General features: G+C 37.7%; 2 pseudogenes; both read left to right on the top strand.

The window, feature by feature from the left end:
* Positions 1–399: 399 nt before the first annotated feature.
* Positions 400–2,761, top strand: LOC121807924 (annotated as a pseudogene).
* Positions 2,762–21,089: 18,328 nt separating this feature from the next.
* LOC121806456 lies at positions 21,090–23,020 on the top strand (annotated as a pseudogene).
* Positions 23,021–25,280: the final 2,260 nt, after the last annotated feature.

Below are 25,280 nucleotides of genomic sequence, written 5' to 3'. Positions count from 1 at the left end.
TTGAGTAACTTTTATTTTGGCAAAAAGTAATACATTCTCTTATTTTATTTTCACATGCTTTATTTTTCCTCCACTTAAGACACTAGACATTTTCTTTATAGTCTCTATGTCGACATGAAGCAATTCAATTAGCAAAGAAAGGAGAGAGGATAACGAAAAATAGATTAAAAAGGTGGTGAAATATTGATTATAATATTTTAATAATAAAATATGATATAGAATGAGTTAATTAAATGTGGAAATTATAAATTTATAATAAAAATAAAAACATGAAATGTGACAAAATTTTCGTAACGAATGAAATAACAATATATGACAAGACTTTCAGAGACAAAGGGAGTAATAAATATACTACGATATCCGATAATTTTGGGATTGGATGGAGACAATATTTTAGATATGGGAGAATGTAATAAGTCTACGTTTGTGAAGTACGTTGCTGTGTGTCGCGTAGCTGAGAAAGGCAGGGGCCCACAAAATTACTTTCGATGAGTCATAAGTCAACTGACGTTGATATATGTTGAATAATCCTTGAAGAAGGAGTGGAGGAGGAAGATTTGAGGTGCGTGGCGATACAATCGTTTACGGCAGCGATGACGCACTTGTCCCCTATTTTAACGTCGCTATTTCTCAATCCACTTCACTTCACTTCGATTTATCACCCAACGTCCCCAAAATCAAGCTCGGATCGCAGGGCTTTGAGGTCTCCAAGCAAGGCCTCGGATGCATGAGTATGTCCGCCTTTTACGGCCTTCCCAAGCCCGACGCCGATATGATCAAGCTCATCCGGCGTCACCTTTCTCGACACCTCCGACCTCTACGGTCCCCACACCAACGAGATCCTCATCGGAAAAGTCAGCGTTTCTCGATCTCTGTTTAATTCGATTAGATTTTAGGGCTTTTGCCCTAACTTGCCAGAAAAGAGATGGATAAATTAGATTTAGTTGCTCTGTAATGTTAATCTGTTTCTACTTTCATATCAGAGAGGCTGAAATGTTTATGTTCTGTCCGTTTGATAATTTGTGCTATACTGTTAGTACTGATTTGTTAGTATCATGCTCTTAATTTCCATATGTATGTTTCAATTTTTGATTGGATGGAAACTTTTAAGATTGACTATTTGTACATATAAAGAGTTGATTGGTTGGGGTCTATCATTCTCCTTTATATGTTATGTTCACAGATTTTTCCAGTTGAAGCTGAAACATTGCATGGATCATGGGTGTTTGTTTGGAGTTTAGTGTTGAATGCTTGATTGAGTTGCGATGTTACTGGATCTGATGTTCCGGAGTTGTTGCAGGCTTTGAAAGGGGTGGCGAGGGAGAAAGTGCAGCTTGCTACTAAGTTTGGGATAATATTCCGGGATGGGAAAGGTGAGATTTGTGGTGACCTAGCATATGTGAGGTCATCATGTGAAGCAAGCTTGAAGCGTCTTGATATGGACTGCATTAATCTCTATTATGTTCATCGGATTGACACCCGTGTGCCCATAGAAGTCACTGTGAGTACTCCCTTTTTTAGCAGCATATACTTGAAAAGAATGGATAATTCTGCCTCTTTTACTGTATTTCAATTTCAGTGCCTCTGGTGGTTTCTTTTCCTGTTAATATTTGAAGAAGAAAACTTGGTTCAATGCCGGTAAAACATAGTATAATTTGATGCACTGATAGACAAATTGCTTATGTCTGAGACATGAATTATGACAATTGTATTTGGAACAGAAATAATTTGTGCAGTATAAAGTCATGGCTGTGATTCAATTTTTCTTGCCTTGTTCCTGATGCTGAATGTTGCTCATGATTTCGTAGATGGGGGAACTCAAGAAATTGGTTGAAGAAGGAAAGATAAAATACATTGGACTCTAAGAGGCATCTGCTTCAACAATTAGAAGGGCTCACGCTGTCCATCCAATAACTGCCCTTCAAATCGAATGGTCATTGTTTTCAAGAGATGTGGAAGAGGAATTGATTCCTACATGCAGGTAAGAGGGATACATTGTGCTGAATTATGATGTTCTGAAGAGAAAAAACAATAGGTTTGTCTTGTAATTTTCAGAGAACTTGGTATAGGAATTGTCCCATATAGTCCACTTGGACGCGGCTTCCTTTCAGTAGGTCCCAAGTTTCTAGAGGAGGCATCAGAGGGTGATGTTCGCAAGGTTAGTGATTGTTCATGATATGATATGTATCCCGAATCTCCCCCCCCAAAAAAACAAGGATGATGTCTAAAATAATGCTTCATTTGCTAGACCGCCTATTTTCCGAGGTTCCAGGGTGAAAATCTTGAAAGCAACAAGTTCTTATACAAAAAGATTTGTGAAATGGCTACAAGTAAAGGTTGCAGCCCATCCCAATTGGCGTTGGCTTAGGTTCATCACCAAGGGGATGATGTGGTCCCTATACCGGGCACTACCAATATCGAAAATTTTAATGACAATATAGGAGCACTATCTGTCAAATTATCTCCAGAAGAGATGACCCTTCTATCTTCTTTGGCTGAGAATGTCAAAGGAGATAGGTACATAGCCATGGTTCGCACATGGCTATGTATGACTGCACCTGCTCCTTCCATGCCTCCAATAGTTCTTGTAGTAGTATTTGTTAACTACATGAAAATCTATCCTTCTTCCCTTGTTGTTTGTTTGTGAGAGGTAATGGCCTATTTGAATAATGCTTCCAACATAGTTTGATATATACTCTTCAAGTAACGTGGGACGGAGGGAGTGTATATACTCTCTCTTACTTTACTAATTTTATCTTAATTCTCGTGTCATCTCATCCGTCCATATTTTTATGGGACGGGGGGAGTATATGGGAACAGAAAGAATTTTACGGCAAATGTAGGAGACCAATAGTGGACTTTAGTCTAAAAAAAAATTAGAATACCTAACCTAACTGGAAATTTGTAATAGGAATGTCTCCATGCCGTATACTACTTTACAACACTTTGACCCAACATGAAATTAAAAATACTACATTTTTTATAGTTAAAATATTTTTTTTATTTTATAAAATTCTAAAATAATTGAATAATTTTTATTTTGGCGAAAAATAACACTCCGTACACTTATTTTATTCTTAGTTATTTTATTCTTCTTCCACTTAACATGATAAACATTTTTTTTACAATTTCAATATCGAAAATAAGCAACTCAATTAACAAAGAAATGAAAGTATAATGAAAAATAGATTTAAAAGTTAGTGAAATTTAGATTCTAATCTTATGGTAATAAAATGTGATGTGATATGGAATGAGTGAGTAAAATATGAGGTCTATAGCCAAAAATAATAAATACAAAATGTGACAAATTTTACGTGAGAATAAAATCGCAATATTTGACAGACTCTTAAGCGACGGGAGGAGTCATTAAATTATGAAATTAGGTAATTGAGTATCATCCGATACTAGATTTTTCCAAAATATAAATACCTGAATCTGATCTACTATTCGATATTGCGGTATCGGGTATATCCGTATATGATACTCGATGATTTTGAAAGGGATTGGATGGACACGTAGTCTAAGTGTGTCGCGCAGCTGAGAAAGGTGGGTGTGAAGTTTGGAGAATCAAAATACATAGAAAAACTATTGAGGAAAAATGAAGAAACTGTCATGGTAGATTGAAGAAACCGTAAGACTAAGAGAGGGGGGAGAAAAGAGTGAAAATATTTTTATTGACTACATTGTGAAAGAGTTGACTACATAATACAATACATTGCCTTATATATATGCTGAGAATAAATGCTAAACTAAATCCTAATTACATTTTATTTTCCCATTCTAATAGCCTCCCTCAAGATAGAAGCAAACAATTGCTGCCATCTTGACAAGAACATCAAACTACAAAAGAAGAAGAATTACAAGCATCTCAATCTTATTCTAAGTAAATCCTAATTACATTCCATCTTGAGCATATTATTGATGTCGAGCATTGCATTGACGTGGCAGCACTCCATTAGCCACCGGCTTAGCCGATGACATTTTCTATTTTTTTAGAGTGAACTACACTAATAGTCCCTGATCTTGTCAAAAAATGCATAAATGGTCATCAAAGAAATTTTATAGCATTTTTGTTACGATAAGACTAAAATAACCCCAGGTACCAAAAATATGAATTTTTAATGTTTAAGGGCATTTTGGACCTTAAATACTAGTATACTATTTTTGTAATTTTTGTTAATATAGTTTGTTGTTATCATATGATTAAAAATAAATACAACTTAAAATAATTTAATTATACTTTATTTATTTTTAAAATTAAACATTATTCATTATAAAATCAATCTATACGAAAAAAATAAATCTAATAGTAATTTCTTTTAATAAAAATATTAAAGTGAATTTTAGAAAATTCTTTTACTTTTTGCACGTGGGATTTATTTTTACTTAAAAATTTTAATTAAATATTTAAATGTTAGTACTATAATTATATGAAAAATAAATATTTAAATTACGTTAATTAAAATATTATAATGAACTATAGTAATGTTTTACATTTGAGAAGGAAAAATATTATAATGAACTATAGTAATTTTTTACTTAAAAAATGTTACTTAAATATTTAAATGTTACTATATATAAGTTAAAAATAAATATTTTAATTACGTTAATTAAAATATAGTATAGTGAAAAAATATATTTTAAGTATAACAGTTAAAATTTGAGTGAAATTATATCTAGCGTAAATTAAAGCGAACTCTTGCAAGTAACATTTTAATAAATTTATTAAAGTAAAATAAAGTAACTTTTTATTATAAAGCTCGAGTTATACGTTATTCAAGTAATTATTGAAAACATTTATGGGAATTATAATTCAAAAGAAAATATTTATGTTGTAAAAACATTAAATTAACTAGTATTAGAAATGTAATTTTTTTTTACCCGAAAAAGGGGCTTTTATATATGTCCAAAAAAATTGCAAGATTGAAGAGATACCAAAACTGTGATTTTTCAAAGACCAAAAATGCCCTGCATGGCATATAGGGGATTTTTCAAATGTAGAGGGGTATAAAAGACCCATAGGTACCAAAAATGTAATTTTTAGGGACCAAAAAGGATATATTTTTCCAAGGATCATTGATGCATTTTTCGACAAGATAAGGGACTATTAAGGTGGTTTTCTTTTTTTTTAGATTCGAATTTAATTAAAAAATTATTTTTAAATAAAAAAAATATTTTTCCACTTCCCAATAAATTATATTCGTTTTCTCACCACTTTTAATTTATTTTTCAATTTTCTTCCCCAAAATTCACATTTTCATCTATAAATACCCTCATTTCCACACAAAAAATTTCCCACCACACTACACAATTCTCATCTAAATTCTCTCATCAATTCTCAATCTTTCATTCTTGCAAAAAAAATGTCCGGCTCCGGCAATCACCCCTCTGACTCCCGTGGATGAAACCGCGAATAGTTCGGCCCAACACCATTCCCTCATCCGGATATGGAATTCTCGCCCCCTCCTCAAACCCAAGGTTCTCAACACGAGCAAGATGCCCCCGATGGGCGATACGGGTGGGCACCCGAACAAGGATCGCGAGGAAGCGGCGACTCTCAAACTCCGAAGGACAACCCCAACGCTTCTCCTCTTCTTCCTCGTAGTGTTCTTACTCACAGTCGTGGCCTGTGACCCTCACGTCCGCACCCCGTACACTCCTCCTGAGATGGAGAAGATGTTCAAAGCCTATTTAAAATCTCCAAAGATTCAGAAATCGTCACAAACCAAACCGGGGATAGGTTTTGGTTCCGCGTCTCTCGCCGGTACAATGCCACCTGATCGAATGGAACCATCAAGCGCAATGAGAGTATGGTGCGCAATGCCATCTTCAGAGCAAACGACGAAATCCAAAAGTTCCAGGGGTATTACCTCTAGGAACAGATGTCAGTGGGGAGCGGCAAGAGAGAGCTCGACATCATCAGTGCCACCATGTCGACCTACCATTCTTTTCATTACAAACCATTCAATTTCCTCAACGCTTGGCAGAAGGTGTGTACCCATCCAAGTATAGGGGAGACTTATCATCCTCCTCCAGCTCCTCCAGCAAACGGTCAAGGTCGTTAGCCCTGTCCAACACCGGAGAGGATGAGGTGGCTAGCCAGCTTGCCGAAGCTAACTTAGGTAACCCCGACGCCAGCCCGAGCAGTTCCCGATGCCGACCGCAAGGAAGGAAACAGGCGACGGCCAGCTCCCGCTCCCGCTCCCTTTGTGCCACCTCAACCCCCCACCAACTCGTTGTGGACCCTTTTGGCTCAACTCAATTTGGCCGATACGTCTCGGATGACCCCCAAGCAACTAGGTGCACACAGGGCAATGATACGAGGTCTCCGACAAACATTGAGATAGAATAGTCTTCCATGGGGGTATTTTTAATTATGTAATATTTAATTTGTAGGATTTTAATAATGTAATTTTTAATTTTTAGGATTTTAATTATGTAATTTTTATTTTTTAGGATTTTAAATATGTAATTTGTATTTTTTAGGATTTTAAGTATGTAATTTGTATTTTTTAGGATTTTAAGTATGTAATTTTTATTTTTAGGATTTATTTATGTAATTTTTTTAATTTGTAACAGCAGTTCGAGTATTTTTAATGTATTTTTATACTGTAGAAGTGTTTTTAGTAATTGAAGTATTTAAATTAAATAATGGAATGGTGTGACCCTTAAGCATGTTCTTGCGGAAGAGCATGAGTGTGGGTGTTATGCTCTTAGGGAAGAGCATGGAGAAAAAATTAATAAATGTGGGTCCAGGCCAACATCCATGCTCTTTTGCAAGAGCAGATGAGGATGCTCTAACTTTTGAAAAATAGTACAGAACTTTAAAACACATATAACTTTCTTGATTTAAATTATTTTTTCGCACAACATATATCAAAATTAAAGATAATTTCTTAAGGATTCTAACGAGATCTCACTTGTATATGTTCCGATGTCAAAATTTGAAATTTTTCTAGAAATTTTCAATTTTTTCGTACAACAACAAATGTCAACATAGTATATAAAATATGTCAATATAATACATGTAGAATGTCATTCTTAAAGCAATGTATTGACATAAGCAATGTGTTGACATTTTCAAAGCATTGTGTTGATATTTTCAAAACACTATATTGATATTTTCATCCAAAACCCTAATTTTATAGTTTTTATAATATTTTTTTATTTAATTAATAAAATGAAAATTACATGTGACAAATTTTAGACAACTAGATTTCTAAAATCTTACGGTCTGAAATTAGTTGTAGTTAGTAACTAGAGAGTGGGTTAGCAATTGATCACTCCCCTATATATATATATATATACTCCCTCTAAACAATAAAAATAGATCATATTTTTTTTGCCTCATATAAATAGTCCATATCTATTTATAAAATGTTTTTTATAGTCCTAATTTTATAGTTTTTTATAATATTTTTTTATTTAATTAATAAAATAAAAATTACATGTGACAAATTTTAGACAACTAGATTTCTAAAATCTTACGGTCTGAAATTAGTTGTAGTTAGTAACTAGAGAGTGGGTTAGCAATTGATCACTCCCATATATATATATATATATATATATATATATATATATATATATATATATATATATATGTATATATATACACGAATAATGCACCACATGGTCTACGTACTATACCCTAGCCCCTAAGCTTATTAAACCCTTAGGGGAAACAAGAAACGTGTGTCAAACATCATAACATGGTACATTTTATTCGTATGCATTGCAGTTCACATATTGTGCATTATATAGTTAATAACATCCATTACTCGTGACAATTTGGTGAATTATTCGTATCGTTTTATAATTTGTTATTAATGCGTACGTACTATACCCTAGCCCCTAAGCTTATTAAACCCTTAGGGGAAACAAGAAACGTGTGTCAAACATCATAACACAGCACATCTTGTTCGTATGCATTGCAGTTCACAAATTGTGCATTATATAGTCAAATATATCCATTACTCGTTACCATGTGAAGATTACATACATGTCTACGTACTATACCCTAGCCCCTAAGCTTATTAAACCCTTAGGGGAAACAAGAAACGTGTGTCAAACATCATAACACAACACATCTTGTTCGTATGCATTGCAGTTCACATATTGTGCATTATATAGACAATTATATGTCTTACTCGTGACCATGTGATGCATTATTCGTAGCGGTTTCCAGCCATTATTAGATTACTATTGTACCCTCATAATGCACAAAATATGACAAATAATGCAACACGGGATTAATTACCCAATGTTGATCTTGACCGTCCATTTCTCTAATCTAATGGCTGATATTAAGAAGGAAAAAGGAGGAAATATAGGAAAAGGAAATGAATACATCCATATATATATATATATATATATATATATATATGGATGTATTCATTTCCTTTTTGTATATTTCCTCATTTTTCCTTCTTGATCTCAGCCCCACGATTTTGTCATCCGACGGTTAGATTGATGCCACGTGTCATTTAATAATGCAGATTTTCAGTTGAATAATGCACACCGACTAATAATGCACCATTATAGCGTAATAATGCAGATTTTCAGTTGAATAATGCACACCGACTAATAATGCACCATTATAGTGTAATAATGTAGATCATCTGGACCGTTAATGAATGAGATCTAACGGCCCATATTAAGAAGAATAAAGGATCTAAGGGATGAATAGGAGAATAACGCTCCCCTGTATATATATACTCCCTCTAAACAATAAAAATAGATCATATTTTTTTTGCCTCATATAAAAAGTCCATATCTATTTATGAAAATTTTTTTTCCTTTATTACTTTATCATTTATGGGTCATACCCTCTACTGAATAATTTCAATTATTTTTTTCTCATTATCTCTTACTTTATCAATTACGCAGTAAAACTCGTGTAAATTCTATATGACATATTTCTATGGAATAGAGGAAGCGGGTATGCTTTTCCATTGAAAACGTGGAGTATTTACTTTATTTATAATTACAAGAAAATTGTTTTCCTCTTCTAGGTTGGATACATATTTACACAGGAATCATGACTAATTAACCAAGTTATGGTTTTGTGTCGTCGGTGTAGTAGGTGGAAACCTGGTATCGTGTAGTTGGTGCAAACCTGGTTTCGTGTAGTAGGTGGAACATGATCTTGCTCTTTTCTCGTTCTTTTAATTTTACTACTCTCAATTAAATCTGTCTTCAATTTAGATTTTTCTCGGAAATTGATGTCGTCCACTTATTAATATGCACGTTTTCATCCTTTTGATTAGTTAATACCGGTTGCTGGAAACACGAAAACACCATATCCTGCAGTGAATCACGAGTAGGCCTGCAAATTTAATCTGCCTGCAGTGAATCGCGAGTAGGCCTGCAAATTTAATCCGCCGGGTATACCCGACCCCGATCCAATACCCGAAATTATGGGTTTGGGTACGAGTTTGGGTAGTTAATGTTAGGATTTTTCGGGTTTAGGGTACCCGAAACCAGTATTAGGGTACCCGACTAATATCTAATTAAACCCGATTAATTATGTATTTGTGATAAATATTTTTTTTTAGTATAGGGCCTATGGCCCGTAGGGTAAATCTAGGGTAAACCCGATTAGTTATGCTTTCTCCATTTTATTTACATGTTCATTTAATGTCTTTAAAAAATTATTTTAATCTTTTTTAGGTTTCAATTTATGCCAAAATTTTCTTTATTTTAAAATTAAGTAGTGTCTATTTGTCTAATATCTATTTTATATATATAGTCATGGAATCATAATCTAGAGGAAGCTAAAACATTAGAAATTTAAAATTGAAGTTTAGACTTTTAATAATAGTCAATAAATAGTAGTATTGTGTTATTTTTAATAATTGCTATTCTCATCACAATATAATTTATATAAAAGAATAAATTTAAAATATAATAATTTCAGGTTTATGGGTACCCGATTAGTTGGGTTCGGGTACCCGCATCGGGTATTAGGGTACCCGAATTGACATACGGGTCAGGTATTGAGTATGATATTTTTGAAATTTCGAGTTCGGGTACCCGAATTTTCGGGTTTGGATATCCGCGGGTACTCGAATTTACCGGCCTAATCACAAGACTTTTCTGCCACTTATATCTAACATCGATAGTGTCTACTTTTTCTAGAGAATATTAATATGATAAAAATAACCAATACATAATCCAAAAACCAAATTTAAATTTCATGATCTTATAATTTGTTACTACAAGTTATCAATCGATTTCATACAAAATAAGCTATAGTACTATTCCCTCTGTCCCATTATAAGCGAGGGTCACTCGTTTTGTAAAAATGATATTTAATGATAAAAGTAGAGAGAGTAAAGTAAGAAAAATAATAATGTAGAGAAGAAACAAACGACTAGTTGTTAAACACTACTGAAAGAACGGACTTTACCGAGTACAAAAAGTCTAGATCTGTATTTTCCAAGTAACTTTTAGAGTGAACAACCAAAATATCGAGCATTTTCTAAGCACGAATTGAATAGTCTGAAACATTGGAAATATCGTGTATTTTTCGAGCATGATCATAGTTCTCGCAACGTTTTTCAGGAGAAATTGTGAGACCGTTTTTCGAGCATGATCATAGTTCTCGCAACGTTTTTCAGGAGAAATTGTGAGACCGTTTTTCGAGCATGATCATAGTTCTCGCAACATTTTATCGGACACTGTGAATTGTTGGGGCACCTCTGTGCTCGGAACAGTGGCATAATCCTAGATAGGCATGCACACGGTTCAAAAACCGTCGGTTCCGGTTTAAAAAAAATCATGAACATGAACCGGCCCGCCAGGGGTCTAGGCGATTCCGGTTCCGGTTCAAAAAATCGCCGGTTCTAGCGACGATTCAAAACCACCGGGTTTTTTTTGCATTTTCTTCTTTATTTATCTATGAAATGTACGTAAATAAAATTCAAAAAATCACGATGAAAATTGCAATTTTATTGATATAAATTTAAACGAGACTACAAGTTACAACAATTACAAATCACAAAAGCTTTCTTAAATAAATACAAATTATTGAATTGTATTTGCATATTTTTAAAGCTGAAACAAATGAAAAAAAGAAATAAAAGAAAATGGACATGAGCTCAACTTAAATTTAAATTTTAAGTTGAGGTGCCTATGTATCCTCAATGCTCAATTGCATTGGGAATCAAAGCCCATGTAGTTCTTTTACCCGACTTACCTAGTTGGCTGTAAGGGCATGCCCATATTTGATCGGGTGATTGTCTTCATATGACGGATGAGAGTACGATATCCCCACCATCATTAAATTTGTAGACTTTGTTGCAGTAGTTATAACATGCATTAAACTCTGATGTCATCTCTTGAGATAGCGGATCTGCACTACTAGACACTATTGGGATCTTCTTGTAATGTTTAACAAATATAGATATAGTTGATGATAACTTAGACTTTTTATTGTTTTGTGGTACAGGTGGAGGAGGGGATGCATGTCTTCATCACAAGAAGAAGACATATTGAAATTGAGTATGAGAAATTCTTGTCAACATAAGAATGTGATGAGTAGAAATGATGGGGAATGGGGTAACATAGGAGAAAAATTGAAAAAAATCAGATTAAAATAATAATAATAATAATAATAATAAATAATAATAATAATAAAACCGGCTAAACCGGCGGTTTAGGGTTGAACCGACGGTTCAGTCCACGGTTTCTGACGAAAAATTGACAGTTTCTGACCACTTTTCTGCAACACTACACCTGAAAAGGCTGGACCTAGCCGGAAAACCTACTTGAACTGTTGATCCGGCGAACCGGCGGTTTTGAACAGGCGGTTCCGGTTTCTCAAAATCTTGAACCTGAACCGAACCGTCCGACGGTTCGAGCCGCCGCTGCCGGTTCCGGTTCCGATTTGTGAACCGACGGTTCGGTTCGATCTGTGCACGCCTAATCCGAGAACATACATCCTTCTCGTTGATTACGAGATATTCAGAGCACATCCATGCTCGAAAATATGTTACATTGTTTTTTTATCACATGCTCGGAGTTTTTTTAAAAAATATTCATAGGTTATGAGTCTCACATGTCCGGCATATTACATGGTCGTAGGTCAATTGCTTTTATAACCAAGCTAATTATTATATTAAAAGTCAATTACTTGCATAATGGAGTATATACGGTCAATATATTATTTTAATATCATGTCAATCGATTTCGTTAGAAAAAAGTTTTCTTTGTCTATCAATACTTTTCTGCACGCTTCATCCACCTCACATTTTATTATAAAACTAATCATTTTTAAAATTAAAATGTGTATTTTACTTAACTTTTTTCATCAACTTTTGTTATATTCTTATAACTCAATGGGTGATAATTAATAGCAGACATACGAAGAACTACGGTCTATTTTAAGGTTGCCATTCACCTATTTTAAGGTCGCCATTTCTCAATCCACTTCACTTCACACTTGGATTCATCAATTCCGCCAAAATGGTGCCGAAAGTCAAGCTCGGATCGCAGGGCTTTGAGGTCTCGAAGCAAGGCCTCGGATGCATGGGTATGTCGTCCTTTTACGGCCCGCCCAAGCCAGACGCCGATATGATCAAGCTTATCCACCATGCCATCGACTCCGGCGTCACCTTTCTCGACACCTCCGACCTCTACGGTCCCCATCGGGATTCTTACATATTTAACACAATAATATAGTTTTATTATTATTATTATTAACTAATTAAAATATTTTAAAAATAATTTAAAACTTATAAATTACACTTAATTTTTGTATATTAAATAACTATAATTAAAATTAACATAATTATAACTATATTATTATAATATTTATATATAATTGTTATCATAATAATAATTATTAATTTACTAAATAATTAAATATAATTATATAATATAAATCATATAATAATAAATTATTATTATTTTATAAATTTATAATTTATCAATAAAGTCGTAGTGAAATTTTAAATTATAAAATTTATTCAATTATAATATTCATAAATATAATAATAACAATAATTATTATTATATTATTATTATATTATTATAATTGATTATAATACTACATATAACTATAATTATAATTATATTATTGTATATTATGATCAATAATCCATATTTAAACTATTTATCATAATAATAAATATAATAATATAATTATTGTCATTTATAATTAATAATTTATTAAATACTTTTTATTATTATTCTTTTTTGTAAATAAAAATAATAATAACTATGTTTTTAGTATGGTAATTAAATTAAATATGAAATTTAAGATCTTGATATCTTCCAAACACATGAAAGTAAAGTTATTAGGAATCATATTCATGTGATTCATTTTCCCAGGAATCATTTTTCTTGCCAACTTTACTTTTCCATCAATCAAACATGGCCTAAATCCACCAGGTTTCAAGCTAACTTGTCAGGCTATTCGGGTCAATAAGTTTTCAAAAACAAAGTCTTGTACATAAAATTTTTCTATGTAAAATAATTTTAAATTTTAAATATTTTTCTCATTCTTAGTTTTACAATCACATAATATCTTCAAATTTTCATGGCCTTTCCCAATAATAGTTAGAGATAAGCCTTTCATACAATATAAACAAAGATATATCTATGAGCAATCAATTTGAATTAAAATTTGTTTTCATGTAATTATTTTAGTATTGTTCATAATCAATTTGTTATGAAATTTAGAAATAACATCTTACACTTAAAACGATAAATATATTGGAATTTTAGGCTAGTTTTTAATTTTATCTTGACTGGCTTTTGGCGGTAGTATATCAGCGTGGTGGATGACATGTGATGGGGTACGTACTAAACAAGCCCAATAGCAGTGACGGCCCATCAGCCCAAAACCCAAGGAAGAGTATCAGTTCGGCATTACCAAAGAGTTCGGCCCCAGCCTACAGCTCGGTAAAAGCCAACCAATCAGTTCGGCATTACCAAAGAGTTCGGCCCCAGCCTACAACTCGGTAAAAGCCGACCAATCAAGCTCTACTCTCAGATCGGCAAAAGCTGCTCGGCAATAGTTCAGAAGTTCGGTCTCAGTATTCGACCGAACTGGGAGATAGTGGACTCATGCAGAACCTCCACGACCTCCACTACACGATCTATTTAGTGGTGTCAACTCATGCAGGATATCGGACCAAACAAAGAGATAGTGGACCCATGCAGGATCTCATGACCTCCACGACATCCACTACCTAGTTAGTGGTGATGCAAGCCACGACCTAGTTAGTGGTGATGCAAGCCACGATCTTAGTTCAATGTATAAATAGAACTTAGATCAGATAGAAGGGGGCTCTCGAGACATAAAATATCATATAGCAAGTTTGTATTTGTAAGCTGGAAAACCAGATCAAGCAATACAATCTTGCCCTCCTTTCTTCCCGTGGACGTAGATTTACTTCAGTAAATCGAACCACGTAATTCCTTGTGTCGTGATCTATATTCATTACCTGCATTTACTACCATCAAAAATTCGCCCAACCATCACTGGCGCCGTCTGTGGGAACCAGAGAACCAAATTTGTGATAAAGCGAGTTTTTGATCCTCTTCCACCAAAAAAATGCATACCAGATCACGTAACACCCATAATACCGTTCGTGATAACCATGAGGAAGCTAGTCCAGCCCGCAGGTCTGGAAAACAGCCTCGGGAGAAATCTACTTCCAGTTCTCACGGAGAAGGAACAAGCCGCTCAAAGACTCATCGCACCGAGTCTTCCCAGCAGCCCAATTTGAACGAGGCTGTCAAGTTGTTTTTGGCCGAGAAGCAGGAAGAGTTCTTAATTTTCCTGCAAAAAGGCCAAAAGCCGGAGACGAAAACGGTGGATTCTCCCTCCTCATCCAGACATGAAAGTCACTACCGCAGTAGTGCCGTGTCTTCCAGGAAGAAGAATCCTCAACCCCGACATGTTCCTGTTCCTCCTCGGTACCGGAATCACAGGAGAACTCCATCTCCTCCATACCGAAGAGATGTCGGGTTCGCCATGTACGGAGCATTGAAGACTCCGTTCTCGGACGATATCACCCGAACTCCCTTGCCACAGAACTACCGAACTCCGTCGATGACTTATGACGGGTTAGTGAATCCTCATGACTTCCTGGGACGCTATCAGTATAACATGGTGAACCAGGGTCTCAATGAGGTCCATATGTGCAAGCTGTTTCCCGAGCTGCTTATCGGGAACGCAAGAAGGTGGTTCGATAGCCTCCCCCAAGGCAGCATTAGATCTTACCGAGATCTAATGGATGCTTTCCACAGGAGGTTCTTTCAGAAAGCGGAAGCCCGAATAACTTCGGCTCAGCTGCTTTCTATACGTCAAGGTCGCGACGAAAAGATCAGCGACTTTATGACGAGGTTCCACAAGGAATGCCTACAAGTAGACGATCTCAATGATCTACTTGTCATTTCGGCATTCCAAAATGGAATCCTGCCCGGAGCTCTCTACAGAAAGCTCGTGGAATGCAGTCCGCAAACAGCTCAAGAGATGTGGGACATTGCGGACCAGTTTTCTCGTGCCGATGAGGCAGACCGTCTAAAACGGTCTTTAGACAGCTCATCTAGAGAAGACAAAAAGAAGCCCGATCATAGCGATCAGAGGCTTCCTCGCCGAACTCCTTCCCTACTAAAGGAGAGATAGCGGTCATCCGAGGTGATCAAAAAAGAGCAAGAGTGTTTGCAGATTGCGCTTAAAAGTGCCGAGCAATCAGATCGGCACCATCAAGCATAGCATTCACAGCAGCCGGAGTCAGAGGCAGGCGAAATGACCGAAGTCACACCGGAGCCGAACTCGATGGTGTACGGCACTGAAGCCGTGATTCCGGTTGAGATCGGCATACCCAGTCCCTGAACTCTTAATTTCTCAGCAGAACTGAATGAGGACGGACTGAGAGCCGAACTAGATCTGGCCGAAGAAAGAAGAGAATTGGCCTGCATAAAAGCAGCCCAGTACAAGGAGCAAGTAGCCCGGTATTATAACCAAAGGGTGAAAAAGCTGCAATTTCAAGTGGGAGATCTCGTCTTGAGAAACAACGAAGTAAGCCGAGCAGAAAAGCTGGGCAAACTCGAACCCACATGGGAAGGTCCATATCGGGTGTCAGAAGTCCTCGGCAAAGGGTCTTACAAATTGACTCACATGTCAGGAGAACAAGTACCTCGAACATGGTACATTTCCAACCTCAAGAAGTTCCATTTGTAAGAGACAGTCCGGTCAGTCAGTCTTGTGTCTAGTTCGGTCCTAGGGGTATGTGCTTTCTTTGTTTTTTACTTGTTTTTCATGTTTGTCTATGTGCGTTTTGTTTGTCTATGTGCGTTTTGTCTGTCTATGTGCGTGTCGTCTCTTACAAATGTTACTGAGGTATCTTGTTCTTCGAAGGCTGATCCCCTTTTTAGAACATATATAAGCCAACGATTGTGAGTCCAAGCTTCTAAGGAGGATACAAGACCACAATTCAGCTTAAGAAACAAGCAGTCCGTCTGAAACGAACTGCAACAAAGGGAAAGTCCGATCCACGCGATAAAACTCGCCGAATTAGGACAAGGGAAAGTCCGATCCACGCGATAAAACTCGCCGAATTAGGACAAGGGAAAGTCCGATCCACGCGATAAAACTCGCCAAATTAGGACAAGGGAAAGTCCGATCCGAGCGATAAAACTCGCCAAATTAGGACACAAGCTTAGTCCGGTCAAAGAAATTTACTTCATAAGACCAAAGACGAGTCCGGTCAAAGAAGTTTACTTCATAAGACCAAAGACGAGTCCGGTCAAAGAAGTTTATTTCATAAGACCGAGGACCAAGTCCGGTCAAAGAAGTTTACTTCATAAGACCGAGGACGAGCACGATGAAATTTTTTCGCTGAGCTGTAAATACGCAGTGATAGAAGCGAAATGAAGATTTCATTTATTAAATCTTGTTCGGCATACAACTCCGCTGCCCTACGAGAAGGCGTTACGCTATTACAAAGGACTATTCTACTGTCCCTGGTTGCTAAAGTTGAGCCATCTATTCACAAAATCCTCGTGAAGCCGAGTTCGGGCGTTCTCGGCAGCTGAAGAATAAGCAGGTCGACGAGATGCTCTGATCGACCTACCGCCTCTTCCCTGAGCCCGGGAAGCTCTAGCACCTCGGCGGCGAAGAATCTCTTCACGAAGCATTTGTTGATCTTGCTCACTCATAATCACAGCTCCTCTACGAACTTCAGTCCGTCCTTGTCTTGACGTTTCCGGTTGCTCCTGAGTCCGTTCTCGTCTTGACGTTTCCGGCTGTTCCTGAGTTCGTTGCTGACTTGGAGTAGGGTTTTGAGCAAGTGAATCAGGGGTTTGAGCTGGAGTGCGACCATCTGTTGGCGGGAAATGCCTAAGGAATCTCTCGATTGAGGGACGCCGGGAAAGAATGAGGTCGTACCGAGAAGCCCAGCGCCGCAATGATGTCACGACTTGTTGGCAAGCCGAGCTCTCCAGCGCATTGTTCCTCCGGAGTACGTGATATTCCTCCCACAGTTCGTCAACTCGTTCCTGAACTTCAGAGATGGTCATTCCCCCGCGCCTGCAGATGAAATCCTCATACGCAGTCCTCTCAGCGACGGCAGTGTTCAGCTCGGCCTCCAGATCTTTCTTTTCGGACTCTAAGTCCTTATTGTCGGCCTCCAGCTTCACTAAACAAGCCAAGAGTTCGTCATTCTTCATCTGGTCAGCTATGGCTTTTTTCTCAGCTTCGTCTAAAGCGGAAGAGTACAGCCGCTTCCAGTGAAGTACCTCCAGCTCCTTAAGAGTTAAGAATACAAAGCAGCCTATGTCAGTTCGGCATTTCAGTTTGCTGAGCAAGTAGTAAACCACAACAGGAGTAAAAGAGAGTACGAAAAGCTATACGAAGACACAAGTGCAGAAAGAAGAATTTTTTCATTCATAAGAAAAAATTTTTACACAAGGCGGGCTTCAAGGCCATTTTACAAAAAGGAAGAAACTAAACTAAGAGAAGGGAGACGAAATCATACTCCGCCAGCTTCGTCTCCGGCTCCTCGGTGAAGTTCAGCTTCCTTCTCCTTGTCTGCCTCAGCTTCAGCCTCGGCCTCCTTGCTCCCCCCAGCCTGCTCGGTGCCCCCATCACCGATCAGCAGCACCTCTTGCTCGGCCTGCCTGTCTCCGGTCTGCAGATCAAGCTGCTCGCTCTCACCCTCTCCGTGGAAAATTGGAGCGGGTGAAACTGGCCCTAAGGAGGCAAAGATAGCCTCCATATTCTCGTCCCGGTCAGCTCGGCAACTACGAACTCGGTCAGCAGAAAGCAGGACCGAGGACGAAGCAAGCTCCTCAAGGAGCGGCAGACTCTGGAGACGAGCTGCTATCTCTCGGCCGTACAGCGGCAGAACGACTTCGGGCCCCTGCTCGGCATTATCGGTCATCAGTTTCAGCAGATCACCGACAAAGGCCGAAAATTGATTGCTCAGAAAGAGTTTCTCCGCGAAAGCACGGAGAACCTCCCCTTGGGCAACCACGGCGGCAGCATCCCTCCGTTTCGTCTGCTCTCGCTGGATGACGAGCTGATTTTTGGCAAACTGGGCTTCATCCTGGGCCGAGATCCTAGCAGCTCTGGCCTTCTCAAAGTCTGCCTTAGCCTGTTCGGCCTGGTGACGAGCAGCCGCCAACTTCCTCTGCATCTCAGCATAATCGTTGGACGCTTTGGAGAGTTCAACGGCGACGAGCTTGGAGAGCATATCGTTCCTCTGAAAATGGAAAAAGGAAAAAGTCAACCGAGGGGCCACAAAAAATATAGGAAAAAAAGCAAGGCCAGAAAATCAAGAAGAGAATTCACCTCGGCGAAGTCCGTGGGCCATAAAAATGGCTCACAGATATGTTCCGAAGGAGGCGCCAAGACCACGTCTTTCTCTGGCGCTCTTGGGGGCTTCTGGGTCTTCCCCTTCCCCTTTGCCGAAGTGGACTCCGGCTTTTTTGGATCCGAAGAAGAGGTCTTCTGCCTCTTCGGATTCTTCTCGGCATCAGGCGCCGAGCTGGTAGCCTTCTGTTTCTCCGGCTCCTTAAGCTCGGAGGATTTGCGGCTAATCTTATTCAGCATGTACACTGCCAAAAAGCAAGAAAGCAAAGTTAATTTTCGCCACAAAAGCAGTAAGGCACAAAAAAGAATTCCTCACCCTCGGTCTCTTCATCCGAAGACGAGGAGTCGAACACGAAGTCGCCCTTGACGAGCTCAGACTCCAGGTACTGCTTCCTAATCATAGGAATCTTATTGAGCTCGCCCTCGAGCTCGTCCAACGGTTCTAACCGAGGATGAGGAATCACGGACTTCGGCCCTCTCCAGGGAAAGCCCGGAGCCGCTGTCCTATTATAAAAAAAGAAGCGATGTTGCCACTTTGGCCACTTGGTTTTGCAGAAGGCCCTAAAAGGCTGTAAAGGGATCAAGTAAAACCAAGATCCTTTTCTCTTAAACTGGAAAAAATTAAGGATTGCCCTCAGAGACAGATCCTTGTCTAGCCTACGCAGTTCGGCAGCAAAGGCCGATAAGTGCCTCCAAGAGTTCGGAGTCACCTGACCTAAAGGGAGTTGAAAAAAATCTAGCAGCTCTACAAAGGCAGGGGGAAGAGGGAAACGAAGCCCGCATTCCAAGCCGGCTTCATAAACGGTGGCGTAACCCTCCGGCGGCGAGTCAGCCCTATGAAGGTCGTCGGGAATCGCAACCTTCCCCCCAGGAAAAAAATATTTTTCGTGTAAGGATATCACAGTATCCTTACTCAAGATGCTGTGAAAATACTCTACGGTCTTCTCCCCGGATTCTTTCCGGCTAGAAGACCCCTTACCCCCTTTCCTACCGCTACCTGACTCAGAAGAAGAAGAAGAAGACATGGTTCTTACTCTTTGAAAGTCTGAAGAAATTCTGAAGAAATTCTTGAAAGTGGAAGGAAATTTTTGCGCAAAAGAGAGAGAAGGCAGAAGAAGCAATAGCAAAAGTGTTCAAATGATGAAGAAAGGACGTATTTATCAGATTCGGAGAAGATTTCAAAATCATCGCACCGTTTCGAATCCCACCTTTTCAGGATTCAACGGCCGGATTTTACTGTCGCATTTAATGCAGTCACGCGCAAGGCACGTCCCCTGACGTCAGCCTCCCCCGTACCTTTATCCAGAATGCCGAAGTGACTCGCTTCGCCGAAGTGATTCACTTCGCTTTTCGGGGGGGGGTAGTGATGGGGTACGTACTAAACAAGCCCAATAGCAGTGACGGCCCATCAGCCCAAAACCCAAGGAAGAGTATCAGTTCGGCATTACCAAAGAGTTCGGCCCCAGCCTACAGCTCGGTAAAAGCCAACCAATCAGTTCGGCATTACCAAAGAGTTCGGCCCCAGCCTACAACTCGGTAAAAGCCGACCAATCAAGCTCTACTCTCAGATCGGCAAAAGCTGCTCGGCAATAGTTCAGAAGTTCGGTCTCAGTATTCGACCGAACTGGGAGATAGTGGACTCATGCAGAACCTCCACGACCTCCACTACACGATCTATTTAGTGGTGTCAACTCATGCAGGATAGCGGACCAAACAAAGAGATAGTGGACCCATGCAGGATCTCATGACCTCCACGACATCCACTACCTAGTTAGTGGTGATGCAAGCCACGACCTAGTTAGTGGTGATGCAAGCCACGATCTTAGTTCAATGTATAAATAGAACTTAGATCAGATAGAAGGGGGCTCTCGAGACATAAAATATCATATAGCAAGTCTGTATTTGTAAGCTGGAAAACCAGATCAAGCAATACAATCTTGCCCTCCTTTCTTCCCGTGGACGTAGATTTACTTCAGTAAATCGAACCACGTAATTCCTTGTGTCGTGATCTATATTCATTACCTGCATTTACTACCATCAAAAATTCGCCCAACCATCAACATGACGATGAAAAAATTGGATTGACGTGAAATTTGGAAGTTGATAGTGTGGAAATATGTTTTCACTGTGTCGTGCTGCTGAGAAAGGCGGCTGAAATAATTCATTAGATAAGTCGACACGTTAGAGAAGTGTTGATTGAAGAATAATCATGGAAGAAGAAAAGGAGGAAGACAAAATGTCAAAATCGTTTACGGCATCGATGACGCACTTGCTCTTCCCATTCACCTTCTATTTTAAGGTCACCACGAATTCTTAATCCACTTCAAAATGGGACCGAAGATGAAGCTCGGATCGCAGGGCCTTGAGGTCTCCAAACAATGGCTTGGATGCATGGGTATGTCGGCTTTCTACGGCCTGCCCAAGCCCGACCCTGATATGATCAAGCTTATCCACCACGCCATCCAATCCGGCGTCACCTTTCTCGACACCTCCGACTTTTACGGTCCCCACACCAACGAGATCCTCATCGGAAAAGTTTGATTTTTCTGTGTTGCTTTTACTTGCCATGGATGATTTTGATTTACTTGCTCTCTCATGTTCAATATGATTTCATAGCATGTTAATCACTTTAATTTGATTCTACTTTCTTATCAAGCATTTTTCTTTCATCTATGAGTTGTTACTCAAACTCATAATCATGCTGTTAATTTCCATTTTTCTTTCATCGTTTATGTTATATTTACAGATTATTCCAGTTGAAGCTGAAACATTTACATGGACCATGTGTGTGTGTGTGTAGAGTTTAGTGTTGAATGAGCTGCGATGTTCCCGGATTTGATGTTTCGGAGCTGTTGCAGGCTTTGAAAGGGGGAGTGAGGGAAAAGGTGCAACTTGCTACTAAGTTTGGGATAATATACCGGGACGGGAAGAGTGAGGCACGTGGTGATCCAGCATATGTGAGTCGAGCTTGAAGCGTCTTGATGTGGATTGCATTGATCTCTATTATGTTCATCAGATTGACACGCGTGTGCCGATAGAAGTCACTGTGAGTACTCTCTTGAAGATACATTCGTTTTTTACTTGAAAAGAGTGGTATTTCTGCCTCTTTTACTGTGTTTTTATAGATATGCAGTGTGAATGGTGGTTTGTTTTCCTGTTAATTTTTGGAGAAACAAACTTTGTTCAATGCCTGTGAAACCTATAGTTTGATGTATTTGATATACAAATTGCTTATGTCTGAGACGCGAATTCTGATAATTGTATAAAGCCATGCATCGCAAATAATTTAAAAAGACAAATAGTGGAGTATCTGTTTCTTCATATGCACACGATATTTCTTGCCTTGTTCCTAATGATGAATGTGGTTCATGATTCCGTAGATGGGGGAACTCAAGAAATTGGTTGAAGAAGGGAAAATAAAATACATTGGACTCTCAGAGGCATCTGCTTCAACAATTAGAAGGGCTCATGCTGTTCATCCAATAACCGCCCTTCAAATCGAATGGTCATTGTGGTCAAGATACGTGGAAGAAGATTTGATTCCTACATGCAGGTAAAACAGAGATGTATATTGCTGAATTTCTGTTGCATTTGCTAGACCTTTTTCCCGAGGTGCCAGGGTAAAAATCTTGAAAGCAACAAGATCATATACGAAAAGATATGTTAAATGGCTACAAGTAAAGGTTGCAGCCCATCCCAATTGGCGTTGGCTTGGGTTCATCACCAAGGAGATGATGTGGTTCCTATACCGGGCACCACCAAGATCGACAATTTCAACGACAATATAGGAGCGCTCTCTGTGAAACTAACTCCAGAAGAGATGACCCTTCTCTCTTCTTTGGCTGAGAATGTCAAAGGAGATAGGTACATAGCCATGGTTCGCACATGGAAAGATGCAGACACACCCCCGTTGGAATCGTGGAAAGCCGAGGAGGGTTGATATGCATGACTGCAGCTGCTCCGTCCACGCCTCCAATAGTTGTTGTAGTATTGTTAACTACTTGAAAATCAATCTTCTTCCCTTTCTGTTTGTTTCTGAGTTTTTTGTTTGAGTTGGGGGTATAAGATAGGTAATGGATCGTTTATACACTTCTATAAACATAGTTTGATACTCCAATGCTTTCTTGCTTTGTATCGGTGTGAACATTTTCTGTAAGATGCTTCTCTATTACTCCAGAAAATATATCGTCTCATATTTATTAGAATAAATTTTGAATTTATCGAATTCACAGTTTTATGTTTATTTATTTTTTATTTGCTTGGGTCTTTTTGCTAAGTTTTTAAAAATGTTTATTAGTGTATGAATTTAATGAGTGGTATTAATCTTTTTTCAAAATTTACTAGTATTATTTTTTGTGAATTTTATATTTGAATAAATTGAAAAAATAATTTTATTAGAATGCATAATAAATAAATTTTAAAAAAATGAATAAAAAATAAACATGTGGAACTCACGAATATTAAAAGAATGAATGTTAGAGTGAGGACTCATATAAAGTGTGGTAAGATCCAAAATTATAAAGAGAATGGACAATTTTAGTGACATCGTTTGATTGTTTTCGTGACAAAACTAAACAAGAAAGGGGAACAATCAAGACTAAAAACAAAACTCGTGCATAGAAGTTAGAGCAATATACTAATAATTTTTAGGGTTATTAGCCTGTAAATACATGAACTTTCCATTTTTTCTGCTTTTTCCCCAAAACTTTGTTTTTTGAATATAAATACATGAACTTTGGATTTTTTTGTTTTTTCCCCAAAATATAATTTTTCACCAAATTAAAGCTGATGTGTTCACCGGAAAGCACCAACATTGCAGAAACGCCGGTAATAAAAAACGACATCGTTTATAATAAATGAGCTAATTTGCTTATAATTGCACAAACATTTTAGATATTCTACTTTTTCCACTACACTTCAAAAATTCATCATTTTCCTATCCAAATTTATCATCACTTTTGAGGATGATAAGTTTGTTGTGAATCTCGGGGACCGTACATGTACAAATTTATCAACAAATTTGGATGGAAAAATGATGAATTTTTCAAGTGTAATGGAATTATGAAGAAATTTAATGGAAAAATGATGTAATGAATTGAGTTTTTTAATCATATTTATTTTTGTAAATTTTCATGATATTAACATTGAATTTAGCGAAGAAAGGTTGGGGAAATGCAAGAAAGTTTCATTTAATTTGGAGAAATATCAGACAGTTTCAAAAGTTTGGGGAAAAAAAGTAGAATATCTCAAATGTTTGTGCAATTATAAGCAAATTAGCTCATTTACTATAAACGATGCCGTTTTTTATTACCGACATTTCTGCCATGTTGGTACTTTCCGGTGAACACATCAGCTTTAATTTGGTGAAAAATTATATTTTGGGGAAAAAACAAAAAAATCCAAAGTTCATGTATTTATATTCAAAAAACAAAGTTTTGGGGAAAAAGCAGAAAAAATGGAAAGTTCATGTATTTACAGGCTAATAACCCTAATTTTTATATTCTTCTACGAAGAACATCGATTTTACGCATTTAAACTACTCAGAAAATCGAACTTAGACGTTCATATCATTTTCTAGTTGATTTTAGAGTGATTCTTAGTTGTCTTATATCTGATAATCATGTTTCAATTTCCAGAAATAAGAGTTACTCCAACTTGTTTTTTTTTTAAATTTTAATTTCTTACTTCTCCTCATACAATTAATTCTTTGTATAATTTGTTTAGAGATTGGTAGTATATAATTCTGTCTGTCTCTGTGGGGTTGAACAAGTCATAATCCTGCAGGCTTTGAAAGGGGGAATGAGGGAAAAAATGCAATTTGCTTCCAAGTTTGCTGTATTATTCTCTCTGAGTGCAATTAAATGTCTCATTTTGCTGTTTTCCAATATTTCAATACATGTATCATTTCACTTTTATTATACTATGGTAATAGGTTACTCTCTATCACTCACATTTCATACACTATAACTCATCTATGTTGAAGTTATATAATAAAAATAATCTAAAATATGTGTTCTTATCGTGTCGTCTGTGTTGACATTAACTTACGTAGAAGAGGGGGTGAGAGTGAGTATTCGGTTGCCAGAGTTTTCTAGCCAAATCGAATCGAGTTGAAAAATTGAAATTTTGTCAAAATAAAATTAAATTGTGAATTATCTGAAAAATCAAACTTATTTTAAATCGCGGTTTAGTTTAGAAGGAAAATTCGGTTTTCGATTATTTTGACAGAAAAGTAACAATAAATGGCTTGTATTTGAGCTCGTGGAAGAGAGGTTTAAGAGCATCCACATCCGTACTCTTGCCAGCGAGCACGGATGTGGGCCCGACCCCACTTTTTCTGCCTGCTCTTAGGCAAGAGCACAACACCCACATCCGTGCTCTTCCGCAAGGACGAGCATAAGGGTCTCACCATTCTATTATTCAATTTAAATAAAAACATTTCCAAAAAATTAAA

This window comes from Salvia splendens, chromosome 6 (assembly GCF_004379255.2).
Source record: "Salvia splendens isolate huo1 chromosome 6, SspV2, whole genome shotgun sequence".
In the NCBI taxonomy this organism is placed as follows: Eukaryota; Viridiplantae; Streptophyta; class Magnoliopsida; order Lamiales; family Lamiaceae; genus Salvia; species Salvia splendens.
Note: the sequence above shows the minus strand (reverse complement) of the source record. Positions and strands in the feature narration are given on the sequence as shown.